The 15,108-nt window shown below is 44.3% G+C and overlaps 1 long non-coding RNA gene across 1 annotated transcript in view; it reads left to right on the top strand.

The window, feature by feature from the left end:
* The first annotated feature begins 8,047 nt into the window (after window positions 1-8,047).
* Window positions 8,048-15,108, top strand: part of LOC126213598 (uncharacterized) — an 89,619-nt gene continuing 82,558 nt past the window's right edge. The window contains exon 1 of the long non-coding RNA XR_007541266.1: window positions 8,048-8,276. This is a non-coding gene — a long non-coding RNA (uncharacterized LOC126213598). The remainder of the gene's footprint in view (window positions 8,277-15,108) is intronic.

Raw genomic sequence — 15,108 nt, 5'->3', positions numbered from 1 at the left:
ACTTAGACGAGTTGATTGATAGGGTAGCATTTAAACGGGTGCATGTCTGTCGCAAGTCCCGGCGTTTCTTAGCCGCGAGCAAATTATGAATGTGTCGCTGGAGTTACCGGTGACGTCGTAGTGTGTCCGGGTCACGCGTTCGGAGGAAAGCACGGTAGAGACGACGGGATTCACGGAGGAGGAGGATGGCCAGTGGGGGTAAGGTAGGATGGTGGGGGTGGATGGCGACAGTAGGGACTGGGCCTCCATGGCCTCAGACAAGGTCTGCTGGAGAAAGGAGACGGCATGGGTTACATCGTCAGGGTGGTGGTACGTGAAGGGGTGGCTGTCGACCTGGGTGGAAAGGTATCCCGGTAGGCAGTCCAGTCGGCACGGGAATAGTCATGGACATACTTAGGGGGAGGGTCATTATGAGGGTCAGGGCGGGGGCGACGACCGTCTGAAATGGTGAGGAGGACAGGGAGATGGTCGCTACCAATAGGCTCCAGGACATCCACCGTTATGCGGCCAAGGAGGTTGGGGGAGGAGAGGATAACAGCAGGAGTGGAGTCGGATTCGGGAAGGGTGTGCTGGGGGATGGGATTGAGGTCGCCTTGAAGGGAGGAGAGGAACCGATGCCACCGCCGTAACTGGGCGGCGGAACGACTATGGATGTTGAGGTCAGCGGCGATCACGTAGGAGGAGAAGGTACGGTCAATGTGGGAGAGGAAGTCGAAGGGAATAGGGGCGCTGGGGCGGACATAGATGGTGGCGCAGGTAACGGTAAGGCCGGGGAAGAAGAGACTACGGATCAGGTGTTCGGTGGGGTCGGGGAGGAGAGGTTGGAGCCGAATGGGGATCTGGCGATGGTGCCCAATGGCAACTCCACCACGCGCAATTGAGAGGGGATTATCGGAGCGGTGGAGGAGGTAGGGCGAAGTGTGGACGGTGTGGTGGGGTTGGAGGTAGGTTTCATTAAGGAGGAAGGCATCCACGCGGTGGGTGGCAAGGGTGTGTAGGAAGAGGTTCTTGTTGGCAGGAAGGGAGCGGATGTTGTTGAAAAGGATACGGTGCTGCCGTGCCATGACAGGGATTTAAACGAGGGTGTCAAGACGGGAGAAGGTGAAATGGGCCTGGTTGTTCGAGAGGTGGCGTACATTTTGAGGTGGAAAACGGAACTGGTGGCGAGGGAGATCTGTTGGAGGGTGTGTGGGCGCTGAAAAGGATGAACATTCTGCAGGACAATGGTGAGGAATCTGATGATGTCCTCAGCGGTAGGGGGTGGGCGAAGGGAGTTGCCAGGGGGGGTGGGGGCGTCCAGAGGGCGGACAGGAACGGTGAGTTCAGGAGTGGTAGGAGGGGGTCGGGCCTTACACTTCTGGGAGTAGGTGGGATGAGGGATGTTACAGGTATTACAGGAGGGGGGGGGGGGGACTGGAGATTGGGGCACTGCCGTAAAAAGTGGGCTTGCCTACAGTGCGGGCAGGTGGGGGCCTCGCGCCACTCAGATGTTGGGTGCGCATTATACCGCAAGCACCTTTGGCAGTGGAGGGATTGAGGAGGGGAACGGGAGGGGTCAACCTTATAACGCTGGTTAAAAAGGAGGGCACCCTCCTTCAGGAGACGGTCTATGGAGGGGGTATGCTCAGAAAAAACCCGCATAAGGCGGGTGGGGCCGGCAGCGTTATGGATCCGGCGAACTGCACGCACCTCCAGATGGGGATGGGCCTGAAGCTCCGCCAACACCTCCTCCTCCGTGATCACTGGACTGAGCTGAGTGATCACGGCGGTGAGGGTCGGCGGGCGACGCGGAGATTGGGGTTGGCGGGAGGGAGGTGGCGAGGGAGCAGGGGTGAGAGAGGCATGAGGGCCAAAGTGGGTGACAGGGATGCGGGAAAGAATTTCTGTGTGGAGGGTAGGGCTGGGGGAAGAGATGAGTACCGAATCACGGCGAGGAGTGAGGAGGGAGATGGGGGCACCAGGACAATTCTGGCGGAGGAAGAGGGTCAGGTTCCGGGCTTCAAGGAGGGAGGGATCCGAATGGGAGAGGAGGTAGCGGTAGGAGGAAGGGGTAGAGGAGGAGGAGGAGGGGGCAGGGACGGGCGGGGAGACATCCACAGCATCAGGGGTGGGGGAAGGGGGACGAGGCGGAGCGTTTTTTGGAGCAGACGAGGCAGGGGTGCCACTGGGGCGCTTGATGGCGGCCGAGGAAGTGTGGGGGATGGGAACAACTGGAATGTGGCGGGGAGTGGCAAGTCCCGGGGCTGGAGTCGGCGCCGGAGATGGTGACGGTGACAGTGAAGGCGAAGGCGACGGCGACGATGACGATGACGGTGGCGGTGGCGGTGGCGGCGGTGATGGCGAAGGTGACGGGGAGAGCTGGGCATGGACAGTGGCCCGACGGCCCACCACCCTAGCCGGAGCTGCAGTGACAGGCTGGGGGAGTGGGGGGAAAGGATCAGATCGAGAGGAGCGGGAGAAAGAAGCTGGAGAGGGGGCGACAAAGAGCGAGGGCGAAGGGAGACTGAGAAGAGGTGGGATGGAAGGAGGGGGGTGGGACTGGGCACACCACGTTATAGTGGTGGAGGCGGCGGAAGGGGAAGTGTAAACTATGGCGGTGGTGGTAGCGGTGGCGGTGGTGGTGGGGGTGGACATGACGTCAGGGAGAAACAATAACGCATAGAAGGAAAGGACACAAACAGGGGACAGACGAAGACGAAGACAAAGACGGAGGAAGGCGAGGACGGAGGAAGACGAAGACGGCGATGGCGGCGGCGGCGGCAGCGGCGGCGGCGAGCACCGGCTGGCGGCGCCCAGGCGGCGGCGGCGAACAGACGGACTAACTGCAGGCAGCAGCGGTAGCGGCGGCGACGAACAGCGAGCAGGCAGGCGGACGGACGGACGAACGAACAGCTACAGCAGTAAGCGGCGGACAGACAGACAGACAGACAGACAGACGGACACAAACTTCGAAGACGGAGATTCCAACCTGAGAGTAGCCCAGGCTTTGCAATCGGACGCCTTCGAATGAGGGGATCCAACCCTCGGATGGCATTCTGCTTTGCGCTCTGGAGTTTTTGCGTTGAGTACGAAGGTGATGTGTCAATCTGCCATCTGTCGGCAATGCCAAGAAACAAGTGTGATTGAGAGCCTCTCGCATACTACTTCACCCATTCCGAATTTGGACGTTACACGAGAAAAAATCAGAAATAACTAACATCTCCTGCGCGATATGAACTGTTTGAACACATTTTATTAATGGGATTGCTATAAGCGCCAATAGCTCTACATTATTTCAGTTGAAAATATTTCATATTCACAAATGTTTGTGGTAACCTATGCTACATATCTACCACCCGCAGCAGTATAAGTTGTACTTCGTCCATCTCGTTGCTTCCTTCCTCTCCCATTGTCCCTCCTATGTGACTATCCACAATTCCAACTCCCGTACTTTCTACCCCTCTGCCGCCGTGCCCCAAGATTCTGTCCTTTCCCCTCTCCTCTATCTCCTGTACACTGCTGATATGCCCAAACCTCCCCCTCCTGTTTATCTTCTCCAGTTCGCTGATGACACCGCCTTCCTAGCCCTTTATCCTACCCTTCAACGGGTCCCGACGTACTCTCCAAACCCAACTTGACCAATTCACCGCTTGGTGCAACCAGTGGTTCCTCCGTGTAAATCCCTCCAAGACCCAGGCGATCATCATAGGCCGCACCACCTGCTCCTTCCGCCTCCATGATTTCTAACTCACCATTTATGGCCGTCCTATCCACCTCACTCCTACCCTCAAATACCTTAGCCTCACCCCTCGACCGCCACCTCACCTGGACTCCCCATCTCCTTACCATCCAAAACAAAGCTCACAACCGCCTCCGCCTCCTGAAACTCCTGTCCGGCCGGACATGGGGTCAGCATCCTTCCACCATCCTCCACACCTACAAATCCATGATCCGCCCGATCCTTTGTTATGCCAGCATCGCTTGGGTTTCCGCCCCTCCCCGGTTCTATAACGCCCTCCAAATCCTTGAACGCCATGCACTCCGCCTCGCCTTCCGCGTCCGCCTTCCGTCCCCCACGCACATCCTCTATGACCTCATCCCCTTCCCCCACCTTCTCCTTTTCCTTGAACACATCCGCACACTATATATTGTCCGCCGCCTTGATCCCCCTCACCCCCTGGTGTCTCCCATCCTCTCCACTCCCGACCAGTTGCCGCGCCTTTACCGTTGTGTCCCTCCCTCTCTCCATCTCCAAACCCTCCATCTCCTTTCCCAACACAACTTCCACCGTCTACCGCTCCCGGATGATGAGCTTCGCCCTGACATCTACCCTTCCTACCAACTCTAACCCCCTCTTCTTGCCTCCTCCTCAGGGCTCCCTCTCCTCCCCCTCCCCCCTTCTGAGCGGATTCCACCTCCTACTCCCCCTCCATCTCTTGTGCCTTCTTTCAGTGTCTCTGCGCTCCCTCCTGCCCTGTCTTCCCTTTTCCTCTCCCGCCCCATGTGTCTCCTGCCTCTTCGTGAACCCACGGTAGCCCCTCCTCTCTTCTTCCCGCCGCTTCCCCAGCTGCCCCATGCTTTCCCCTCCTTTTCCATCTTTTCCATCCTCTCTTACCTTTCCCTCGGCAGGTCCCACCTGGTAGTTTTATTCTTCGTCGTGTGTGCTCCAAGTGGGTTTTAAGTGTGTTGTTTCGGAGTGTTTTTACTACTGTGGCCAACTTTTAACCTGGGCATGCGCATCCAGTGTCTTCTCTGTGTTTTACGAATCACCAACTCTGTTTTTTAACTTTCTGGTGACTTTTTTAACTGTCCCCAATGAACGTCTACATGTCAGTGTATTTTTACCTCGATTTTCTCCCCTTACTCTGTTTTATGTTCCCTTTTTTTACCTCCTTATGTATGTATTACTTTCTTCTTGTTCTGAAGAGCGGCGGATTGTGCTGCTGACAGCCCTCCCCTGCCCATATGGGGCAGGGGAATGAAATCACAATAAAGAAAAAAAAAAAAAAAAACAGTATAAGTTGTAGCTATACCTGCTCCATGTTAGCAAATTTTTGATGGACACATGCTTTGATGCTCGTGTTTATTATTGTATTTGAATCATTGATGAATTACCAACGTAGGTGATGAGAACCGTGGTAGTAGTGTAAAACGGTCAGTTAATTAAGTTTTCACTCATTCCTGCATTTGCCTGTCTCACCACAGCAACTGACAGTGAGCATCTGGACATAAGCTTCTGAACAGTTCTTGCACTTAACTTCTACCGTTGCTGCAAACCCATTTTCAAAAAATATTACGTCGTAACCTTCTACAGTTTGTACATATATAAAATTCTGCTCCTTGCTCGGGACCATAAAGATAAATTGAACAAAAATGAAGATGTACACCACCACCACACCAGAAACAGCAAGAAATTAAGAATTCCGCAGCACAACACAACTCAATATGAGAGAAGCAGTGGTTACATGGCAGTAAATTTGTACAACTCTTTACCACCACACATCACTAATGCCTAATCGAAGGATAAGTTTAAACAGCAATGAAACAACTGCTATCAGAAACCCCTTTATATGCATTCAGAGAATTTCTTTCAAAAGAAAATAACTGAAGCAAACAGGCACAGTAAACTAAAAGAAAATGTACACAGGTACAGAGAAAAGGAGAAAGTAAAATATGTTAACTTCTTAACAGCATTGTTTTATCTAATTATTTTGTTTTCTACAGTATTATTGCTGTTAAACTTTTTTATAATTGTAAACAAAACGGGATCTAGAATATGTCTGTACCGTGTGACTATTATACTGTATATATAAAATGATGGACCAATAGTACAGAATTGTTGCAATTAAATATTCTGTAATTTAGGTACATAGACTATGTATGCCTCATAAAATCCGTTCAGGTTAAAGTATCTAAAATTTTGTAACTATGATGTTAATTTCCAGGAATGTTGTGACTAAAATTTATTAGTTATCTTAGCAAACCTATAGTTAGAACCAGTAAGAGTAATGTAGTTTATTGGAAAGCTGGCAAAGCATGTATGAACTTGGACTTACTCCATATATGTACATCATAAGCTGCTAAATAAATTAAAAAAAAAAAAAATTCTAGACTGCTGCGGGATATACTCTCAAGTACTGTATGTGTGTTGTTTATAATGCAAAAGGTGAACGTTGAATCCTTATACAATCTGTCCTGCCTACACTTCTCTTTCTGTCTGCCCATTTGTGAAACTTTGCCGATCTAACATGTTGCATAAATGAGGGTTTAAAACACATAAGCCGTTTTGCTGGAAAGTCAGAAGTTTGCAGCACAGTGAGTTGAGATGCATTCTGCTTTGCGTTCTGGAGTTTTTGCGTGAGTACGAAGCCAACGTGTTGGTCTGCCATCTGTCGGCAACGCCAACCAACAAGTGCGATCGAGAGCCTCTCGCATATTACTTGACCCATTTCGCATTTGGAAGTTTCACAAGAACATCTCAGAAATAACAAACATCTCCTGCGCAATATCTAGTATTTAAACATATTTTAGTAATGGGATTGCTAGAAGCGCCAATACCTCCTCATTATTTCGGGCGAAAATATTTCATACTCACCAATGTTTGTGGTAACACATTCTACATAGTTACCAACTGCCTGCAACGAGTTACAAGATATAATTATTTATGCTATGGCATTTTTGCAAGACACAAATCTGATTGAAACAGAGTGTCAGTGTGAAGTAAAGTTTGGGAGAACAGAGAAACGTTTATAAAGTACGGTATATTAACAGTATACCAATTTTTGAGGGACACGGTATCGTAGATTCGTGTCTATGGATTTAATGGATTACAGATGCAAGTCTGAACACACAATCGTAGTGCTTCCCTTTCGGACAAAGCGGAGGTTTGGTACGATTATATACAGTACGGCAAAGCAACTCAAGATATGGACCTCCAGTTAAAACTAATGGGTAAGAAGATAGAGAGTGTACAATCCACAAAGTTTTTGGGCATGCACATTGATCAAAACTTACACTGGAAAGACCATCTCAAGTACTTATCCCAAAGGCTTGCATTGAGGATATTATCTAGAGTATGCAGCACAGACTGTACTAGACTAGTGTATTTTGCTTACTTTCAGTCCATCGTGTCTTACGGCATATTGTTCTGCGGTAAAAGTAAATCAAGCTTAGCAGATATCTTCAAATTTCAGAAAAGAGCTATACGAATCATAACACATAACTCTGCAAGAACTCATTGTAGGCCCCTTTTCAAAGAACTGCAAATACTCACAATACCATCACTGTATTTTTTTAAAACCATTCTGTGTACAAGAGCACATATGAAAAAACTACGTACAAATGAGGACTGCCATAATTATAATACTAGAACTCGTAAGAATTTGTATGTTGAAAGGGTAAGGACAACACAAACCCAAAAGCATGTAAGTTATTTTGGAATAAAACTCTACAATGCTCTGCCAGTGTACATGAAGGCAATAATAAATGAAGTAAAATTTAAGACTGAGCTTAAAAATTACCTTTCAAGCAAACCTTTCTATGACGTAGATGAGTACTTTGATTGTGTGTAAATTTATTGCCAAAAATTTTAATTTATATGTCTAATTTGTACTTTTAAAAAATGCCTTGAAAGTGATATTCCATTATTATGTCTGTAGTACTTGTACTAGTATGACAACTTTGCTGTGACAATTCCTACATCATGTAAATGATATACAGGACGATAATAAAATAAAATGAAATGAAAGATCGTATAGTGTTGGAAACACTAACCGATTAGCCCACGTCATTCTTACTCTCCTAATTATGTCCTTGCCTGCCCATCCAGTCGACAATCACCATCTTCAATTTCCGTTAATGTAAAAACTCATCCTTAGCTTTCATCTGTTTGTTGCTTTTGCGTTACTGTTGTGTTGCTGCTACGGTGGACCAATGGAGAAAAGTGCACGACATTTAATGACGGAGAATCCGCACCTGGCCGGCTGCACGTAGTGTAGTGGAGCGGCGCGAGAGGGCAGCAGCAGCGGGCGGCAGCACGAAGTGTCACTGCCCGCGAAAATATGGCCGTCATTGCATAGCACGGCATACAGCTGACTGCACTTCGTGGCATTTGTAGCCACGTTGGTCGTGTACGTTGTTCGTTTAAAATAGCAAGTACTGTGTATTTTTGTCTTGAATAAGTCAACAATGCTGTGCTTTTAGCTGAACTTTCGAAGCCAAGAAGAGAGGGAAGCAGCAAGAAGAAGAACTTCTGCAGAGAAAACTGGCAGAACACAAAAGCAACTGCATTATGTGGAGTAAGAGCAATTTTCACGCATTAACGTAGATTGGAAAATGTAAGATTCCCCGCCTAGTATGTCACGTAGCAAAGACGTGCAGTATTTTACTTGTACAGCTCGTGACGTAACTAGCTGCAGAATGTTGAGGTTAAATTCGTAAGTTACAGTACTGGTGCTTTTACTGGTGCACACTTGTTGGAAAAACACGATATAATGTCACCAATAACTGAGCCAGCAAAACAAAATCTCGTTTCAACTTGTAGCGTGCAGATCCTGAAGCATGATTTTCTCATTTGTTTATTTCTGTTCAGTGTAACATCGCGGGAAGTGACGAATTAAAACGAAACGAGACAAACGTGAAAGGAAAACAAATATAATGAGAACAGTATAGTTGATTTCTCGTTATTTTACAGTTGTTGTGTAAGAGACTGTTGCAGTAAACTATCTCAAGTGCAAATAGACCTTCACCATGAGTAATATATTGCGGTACCGGAACTCATGCCAAGTAATGAACGTCATATAAGAGGAGATGTTAAGTTTTTAAATTAAAAATAAAATTGCTTTCGAGCAATTCAAGAAGTGGAATGCCACAGATGAGAAGGTGTCGTGTGTATTACTGTACTCCAGCATGTGACCTTTGTGTGTTGTGATTAGCAGTAATATTTCTAAAGTTGTGTTGTTTTGCAAATGAACATCTTTTTCATTTCCAAATGTAATTGTAATGGACAGTTACGAAATTTATTCACCTTTAATACACAGCAGACGTAATGGGGTCAGCCAATTATAGTTTCACTGATTAATCGAATAGTTTTATTCTAGAGCCATTTGATACCAAAGGAACTAATGAATTTGTGATACTTAAACCAGCTTTTGTTATTGTAAACCAATACTTGTACGCAAGGCCGTCGCTGAGAGGAAGATGTTTTTGAAATATGCCCCTAGGAGACAGGAAAAGGCAAAAATTAATTTTATAGCTTCAGTAGCTTGCACATCTTATTCATACTGAATCACAACAGCCTGAAATACTATAGGAATACTTATAATTTTATGGTTTAATTAATAGGATGTCACACATTCTGACCCACCAGCTTGGTGATCATAAATTTACCACCACAAGATACTTAAGTATTCCAATAAAAGAAAGGAATGGAATTACCTGGTGTATGCTGTGAAATGAAAACTAGGTTCAGTAACTATTAAAATAAAAATTAATTTTTATTGTAGCTACTGTATTTTTTAAATGGGACAAAAAGAAAAAATAATTTCATCCATCCCCATACAGATAGCAATGAAATTGAGTGATTGTGAAACTGAAGTAGGTATATAAATGCTTTGAAGACTTAAAATGAGAAATATGGTGTACATTCAGTAGATAATCGATGCATGAATAGTCCACCTCTTTCCTATTAACTTAAGCATGCAATTATTCCACAATAGGGTGAAGTGGGGTAAGTGTAACCACATTCTGGCATAGTTCAACTTTGGCGCCAAATTGCCAACTTGTTATTGAAGATATGATTTTGAAATTTCTCATGCTTAAAGTTTGACTTATTGACTTTTAAACAATATACATTTTGTTTCTGAAAGAAAAAATTATATGGTCAAATAATTGTTTTCAAAACTTTGTGTTCTGAGGTTACACTTGCCCCATGGTTCGGGGCAAGTGTAACCCCGCATTCTTGTACCCACACAGAGCTTTGTAAAAGAGACTTTGGGTAAGTGACCTGATTACCCAATTTTTACTGAATTTGAGGATTTTTAAATTATTAAATTACCTTAAATTTTACTCAAGATATGAACTTTTTTGCACTCGCCTCTTTGTATATTATGAAATACACAGAAACTGTTAGGTAAACTAAAAAAAATAAGTGTTAGCCTAAACCATAAAACACTGAAACAGAATGCATCATAGATGATTTATTTTTGTTTTAGGCCAGTAATTTATTAGTTTAAATTCTACAAAAGTAATATTTTTTTCTTTAGTAGGCAATTTGACTAAAATAATAAAATATCTAGTCTCAAGAGAAAAGAAAAAAAACCACTTTATAGGTTCACTTTCTATTATTTTTCATGGTAATTGAAGTAAAGTTGTTGGCAATTAGTGTTTAATGCTAAACTGCCCTAATTCAACTTATTATATTCACACTTAGGCCCTAACTATTATTTAGTCACTGAATGATGTATGAATCAAATGTAACACCAAATGTCAAGTCTCCCCTGTGACCCAAAGTAGGCTCAGGCAGCACTGAAATGACATCAGAGGAAGGAACTTGCATCTCATCTCTTCTACCAGGCCAATAGAATGTGGTGCCATGCTTTGTCTTATTTTTGCATCTGAGGAAAATCACTTCTGACTCTCCTAAATCAATAATTTTGGTAACTTGGCCAATAAAATGAACTTTCTTACATTTTGTTGCAAAAGCTACCAGAACATACTTTTCCAACTGTAATTTAACTTTGGCTTCAAAAAAGTTTGCCTCTTTTCTTCTTCTTCTTCTTCACAGCTTATCATTTCTTTCCTGAGATCATCCTGCATTATCATCTTCATCACTACTTATTAAAGATAGGCCTCCTTCAGTTTCACTTTCTTCACTTGTTCATTCAACTTCTAGTCTTTTTTCTTGTTACCCACGTGGGCAATCGTGGATTTTTTTTCCACAAGATTCTGAGATGCCATTTTGGATAAAGTAACAGCACTTTGTTTGGAAGATTTACTTTTCATTACCAAGCCCTTTTTTATGCCGATAATGCTTTTTTGTTTTGCTTTCTCCTTATTCTTGTTTCCTTTAAAATCTTTTTCTTTATAGATGGCATCTTGATAAGTGATAACTTCAGCTCCTGGTGCAATCCTTTTCTTCTTTGTTTTACCAGTGGGACTACACTGTTGGACTGTTTCCAATAATAACCTTTCAAATGACAAATCAGAAGTTCCAGAACATAATGAAACATTGGTTAGCTTGGGATTGGTTGAGAAAGAACTGTGATACTGAGAGAACTACAGGGCTCAGTAGATGTTGGCCTATAAAATTCTGGAGGTTGTTCAGCTGGAAGCTTCCCAAAAATCTGAGTACTTTCTGTTAGAGACGTAGTTTCCACACAGTCTATGGCTGCATTATCATGAGCTGGCAATGGATTTGTTTCTGCCAAAGATTTGGTATGAGCTACATATCTTTTATATGCCTCGGGATCGTATTTAGTTTTATCAATTACTTCTCTACTGTAAGGGAATATTCCTGCTTTTTGAAAACCACTTTTCACAAATTCAGGTGGTGTTTCATTCCATACAGCAGTGAGGAGATTGGAACAGTCACGTTTGCTCATTTTTACTCCTTGATGATGTCTCTGGTGATGAGTTAACTTTTGGTCCCAAGTAGATTTCACACACAGGAAGGTCAGTTTAGTTGATCTAGTGTGATGGCAAAAACAGGGTTATGGCTTAAATAACTATGTTCCGGTAAGTTTGTTTGGGGCAAGTGTAACCCCCCCCCCCCTGGTTACACTTCCAAGTGTAACCGGGGGGGGGGGGGGGGTTACACTTGCCCCACATGGGAAAAAGTTGGGGTAAGTGTAACCATGCCTGGCATATCAAGAGCTTTATCAGTGGAGTAAAACGAATCTCATATTTGAAAGTATCATGCAAAAGTTAGTTTGTAACCAAAAAATTGTGCAGTTACCTTTAAAACTGCGAAAATGACAGACCAACAAATTCTGAGCATGTCACTCTCTCGCAGAGTTAAAATGTAGACGTCACTTCAAGTCCAAAAATTAATTACCAATTTATGTCAGATTTGACAACTTACGGTTAAATAGGAGTAAATTAACATGTGTGATAGGTCAGAGTTAAAAATACACCTTCTTTAAGGCACCATAAGCCGTGGTTACACTAACCCCAGGGTTACACTTACCCCACTACACCCTACATTACTGTGCAGAATTGCGCTAAAGATGTCTGCATTATTAGTCAGAACTTGCGTGTTCCTGGGAATATTTTAGACTGCCATTAAAATGTAGTAGTTTTGTTGAATATGACCTTAAACTATTATGTACTTTAAATAAACTTCCCTCTTCAATTAATAATTTGTTGCACATCACTTGTTTCAGCCTGACCTGTGTCAATAAATATGCTTTGATTCGGGTTCCTACGATCTTCCTGTTCACAAGTTGCAAAATTCACTACAAAAATCTGATTCAGGCACCCAAACAATGGTTCTAGTACTTTTTACCTCCCGGAATCCTTCAAGAAGTGCATTAAAATCGTCACAAACTAATGACTGGTTCCGCTTGTTTGACAGGTAGCTCAGTAATTCACCTAAATTTCTCTTAAGTCACTGAAAGTCACATAGACCCCTGAGGAGTCTTATTATTAGAAATGTATTATTCTGTAGTAACAACAGACAAGCACATGCTTTTACATTGCGATTTACAAAGAAACTCCTTGTTTTCATATTTTTGCTTTTGTGTTAAAACTCCTCGTTTTTCCAGGTTAAGTGTACACATACATGATGCTAGCCTGTAATCCCTTATATCTTATTTCTCCATCACCGTGAGTACATGGTGTTGAGAGAGGCACAAAACACACATCCAAATTTCACACATCTTTCTAACATAAAAGAAGCTCATGTAACTCTTTATTCAGCATCCTAATGTTTTGACGGACCAAACATTTAACTTTCCTGGAAACTATTCCATATTTTACGATGTTATGCAGTTCTAATTTCTCTCAAAGCTGTCTGTCTGTAATCTGACTCTAACCAAAAGATGTGTTGCCCTACGCTTCCTGCAAGATGCTCAACTAGTTTCTCGGGTTAACGGAAACGTTCGATTCCACCCGTGTGCTTTGACCAATATGGCGGAAACGACCATTCACAGCAACTCCCATATCGCTACTAAAACGTCATTACGTAAACATGACAACAAACACGAAAATAGATCGAAAAACCATCAAACACATATTTCTCCGATAATATAATGAAACTAACAGGACAAGGTTGGGGGGGGGGGGGGGAAGTGGGTGTTTTTTGGGTAGGGCAAACAAAAAATAAACACAAGCCACTAAACCAAACGATAAAATAAAACGACCACAACCTTTCCAAAATCAACTAGAAACAATATTCACTGGAATCGAACATTTCCCTTGACCTATATAGCTCAACAGAAACTACCGATACCAATTCATACAAACCAAACGTACAACCACGTCAACAATCATCACTGCCTCAAAAACCACAAGAAAACACCAAATTTGGAACTAAACACTTCCCTTGACCTTACAGGTCATCAAAAACACACAAAACCTACTCACCAATACCAGCAGCACCACCACCCCCACACAAGATCCACAAATTATCTAACCAGATATAAACATGAACAGCAACTCACCACACACACACACACACACACACACACACACACACACACACACACACACAAACACACACACACACCCGCGTGCGCGCACACAACACTATACACACAACCTCATAAACATAATAAACGACAACCAAATAAAATTCCCAACCCCTCCACCCCCCCACCCCCGAAAATCAAAATAAAAGAAACAAATACTAACATAAAACAAAAAAAGACATACACATACTAGAACAAAAAAAAAAAACAAATACCAAAATCTACAACCACCCCCACCCAACTACCTCCCCAAACCTCACCAACCTCCCGCCCCCCCCCCCCGCCCAAGAGCCTGAGCTGACACCCCCCCCCCACCCCAAAAAAAAAACCCTAACTAACCTTCGGCCTGTAGATCTTACTAACAGCCCTTAAGAAAACCCTAAAAATACAATACTCCTCAGGGATTCTCTTCCACCAACATTACTCACGTAAATGAGCCTGAAGGTTGGAAGAGCGCCTCTTCCCCCTCCCAATAACAGATTTAACAGCAACCCCAAAACCCCTCTATATTATTTGTACAGGCTCCACTCTCATAATTCTTAAACTCAACATTGTGATTGCCTCCTGACCCAATCCACTATAAGAAGGAAACCCATCAGAAACTACAGTACTCACCTGTTCTACATACTCCTGAATCAACCCCACCAACTCCCTCCCAGACCTCGATACCACAGCCCCCCCTCCCCCCCCACCTATAAACGAACCACAGGCTTACCCCTCCCATACTTCCTCCTACCAAACTGCGACTCATCAGTCTCTATCACTACTCCAGGCCCACCCAACTTACCACTGTATTTAATGTATTCTGATCAATCCTCACGACAAAAAGAATACCAATCGAGGACTGTTCGCTCACTCACACCCACCTCTTGCGCGCAAAAGCTGAAAGAGGACTGATAACAAAAATGATAACTCGTCAAGACAATTTCACAAATGCCCGACCTAGACTTCTCGGACCAGGTACCCCAGCGAATGGAGCGCCAAACGTTATCACGCCGGCACCTCACTCGTCCGAGACGCTGGAACTTTCGTTAACTTCATACGTTCACCACATGCAGTGCACTTCACCAGCTCGGCCAGAAGACCAAACGGCTGCAGGAATTTGATGAGCGACATTGAACTGTCATGTAACATGCCCCACAACCGAAAACTGTTGATTTTATCGGTCATATCTGTTCCTAACGGTGACATAACAATAGTAATCCAAAAAATTCAGACACGACAAACCACACACGACACTACATTAACTTATAAATAACCAAAAACCAAACCGTCAGCTCACTGCAGAATATTCCACTAGAAATTCACTAATCACCAGAACAACACCCGACAACGTCAACAACTCAAATGAACCCAGTTCGACACACAACCTACAAACACCAGCAGAGAGCACCACCAACCACAACCTTACGGCACTTACAAACACATCACAAACGCACACTAA

This window comes from Schistocerca nitens, chromosome 11 (assembly GCF_023898315.1).
Source record: "Schistocerca nitens isolate TAMUIC-IGC-003100 chromosome 11, iqSchNite1.1, whole genome shotgun sequence".
In the NCBI taxonomy this organism is placed as follows: Eukaryota; Metazoa; Arthropoda; class Insecta; order Orthoptera; family Acrididae; genus Schistocerca; species Schistocerca nitens.
This window is presented reverse-complemented; position numbering and strand designations above follow the sequence as displayed.